Source organism: Parus major, chromosome 5, assembly GCF_001522545.3.
Source record: "Parus major isolate Abel chromosome 5, Parus_major1.1, whole genome shotgun sequence".
Taxonomy (NCBI): domain Eukaryota; kingdom Metazoa; phylum Chordata; class Aves; order Passeriformes; family Paridae; genus Parus; species Parus major.
In genome coordinates, this window is record NC_031774.1 from 23,931,949 (window position 1) to 23,934,790 (window position 2,842).

Here is a 2,842-nt window from a genome sequence, read left to right on the forward strand (position 1 = left end):
CCCCCGCCTCCTCCTCCCGCCGCCGGCCCCGCTCAGCCGGCTGCGCCGCCCGCCCCGCGCGTCCCGGAGCGCCGCGGCCCCGCCCGCCGCCTTTATTCACGCCCCGCGGGCCCCGCTCGGCACCGCCCCGGCCGCGGCGCCATGTCGGGGGAAGGCCCGGCCCGGCCCCCGCCGCCCGCTCCGCCCCGGGGCAGCGCCGCTGGTGCGAAATGAGAAATTTATATAAAAAAAAAAATCCTTAAGGAGGGATGCTCTTTGATATTTGAACTTTGTATACTTTCAGGCCGGATCAACAAGAAAGGAGAACAGAGAGCAGCGAGCAAGCAAGCAAGTTCTAAGTGATGCCCGGGTGTCAAAAATAAATTACTTGTTGGCAGAATAGCCTTGTTAAGGTTGAGGTCTCGATGCGTTCCAACGACCTCAGACCCAGGTGGAGGTTAGCAAAGCTTGGAGGGCAAGCTGACAGGGCACACTAAGAATGTAGAAGTTAAAGGCCCTTAGGACATTTGGCAGGACCCCTAAGATAAGGAAGAAACTAATAAAGACAGCTCAGCAACTGTACTGAGATCAGCTCCAATTGGGAAAAAGGCAATTCCAATGCGGGATTATAACCACCAACTTGCTGACCACCAACTCAGGAAACCCACTTACCCAAAAGAAGAGAAAGACTGATCATGGGGACTAAAAACCACGAGAAGTGAGAAAATCATCAGTCGACAGAAGATAGAATATTAATCAACAAAAAATCTAGCTAACTTGTAGCCAATGAATTAACTTTGTTCTATAGCAAATAATGCCCTTGTTTGCAAAAATGTGTCAACAGTGAAAAGTTTTGGTAGCTGTCACACTGGCCTTGTGGATTTCCCACCCAGCAACCCTTTCCATGCAGAACTGTAAATGAATCAAATACCTCAACTCTGTGCGTGGATTGGTGTCTTGCGTACCAGGTGAAAGAACCTATTTTGGGACAACAGGGGCAGACAGCAACTGGGGCAGTTTAATGGGGAAGAGAAACCTGAGAACAGTCCTTCACAGCCAGGAGGGAGGGTCTTGCTGTGGGACTGCTGGGGAAGGGCTGCCACGCTCATGGATATTAATGGTGACCAGCACTGTATCCACCTGGCATCGCTGGGCAGTGGGTGGCAGGAGGGGACTGGTAGCAGTCTTTGTGTCAGGAACAACACTGCTCTGGTGGCTCGTGTCAGCATCCTTCATGTGCTGGTTGGAGCAAGCGGGATCTGGGTGTTGGACGTGCAGTGGTTTGCTAGCGTGGACTTTGCCCACATCCCATCAGATGCACAGTGCGCTTTGCTGCCTAAGCCTTCTGTACAGAAAACAGGTTTGCATTTTTGTGGAGGTAAAGGAAAGCTTCCCAATATGACCTAAATGAAGTAGGCATGGTGACGTGCAAGCAAGGACAGCACAGGCAAGAGTCGGCTGCCTGGTTCCCATTCCCGCATCAATAATTTTGATATCTAACCAGGAGAACGTCTCTGCCAAGGCCATTTTCCTCTCCAATACTGAGCTACAGCCTGTGCTGGCTTGTGCACTACCCCACTACATTGCAAGCAATGCAGGAGCTAACAGCTTTCAATATAGCCTGGGTGTTGGGATAGGCTGCACACATTCTCATGCTAATGCAATTATCCCACAGTCCCACATCATCATTCCAGGTATAAAACACCCATTTGCCTATAATCACATGCCAAAACAACCCATGTTCTCTTAATGGTGCTTTATAACAAAGAAGCCTTTCAATAACAAACTCTAGCATGTTGAGAATTCAAGCTGCTGGACAGGATGAAATAAATTAAAATCAATGCCAGATTCCATGTGGTGGAGGAGGCAGCAGTGAGCTCTGTCAAACATTGGTCATTATGACCCTTGCTGATTTCAGCTGAGGCTGCTGCAAAGTGTCTGGTTTGCGGTGTCCTGGGGCCCAGCAATTTGCACAGGGCATAATTAAGAGGATTTTGGAAGCAAAGCCAGCAGCGTTAATTGGCCCTCATAGCAATCTTTGCTGCTCTTACAGTTGGGAAGGACAGAAGCATAGTAGGGCTTGTGGGGAGAAAAGTGATGTACTTAATTAGGCCAATTGGTGCTGCTGGAAAATGTTTCAGGCATAACGTGCTTTTCTCAAATCTCTGAAGTCACACTTGATGTTTTTTTTTTCCCAGGTGCATTAGCTGGTTTAGTAAATGATGCTGCCCCTCCTCACAACCCTTGCCTTCCAAGCAGCATCTGGGCTCTGATGGGAATCACGTTTCCTCTGGACAAAGAAAGCTGGTGCTGGTGGGCTTGCTTTGGACTACCCAAGGGCCCTGCAGGGTGAGGGGTTGTGTTCTGAGCAGCATCTCTCAGCACCTTGTGATAGGTGCCTGGTAGAGCCCTTGCAATCCCAAGTGAGTTTTTCCTGCTCACCTCACCCACCTCCTCTCTCTGCCTGCACAGCCGGGAGAGCCGCCCCATGCATGGTGCTTGTCCAAGCTCACATGGGGAGAGGCATCCCGTGGATGCAGGCCTGCAGCTCCTGCCATGGAAACAGCAGATTGTGACTCTGCAGAGGGGCTGGCATTAAGACAGGGAAAGCTGTTATCGAAATGACCAGCAGGTGCTCCCTGTAGCTCAGCCATCCTTTGATCTTGCTGCTAGAAGTCAGCTAGCACTTATTCATTTCTTCATATCCTGTGTTCCTTCCCATCCACCTTCTTCCAGTGCCTGGCCCAGCATTCTCATAAGTGGTGTCAGTCAGGAAAAATAAGAAAGCAAACAGTCTGTGTGTGTGGCACTCGGCTGGTTCCATAGGTCCTTGTGGCCTGTTATACATACCTGTGGCTTCAGC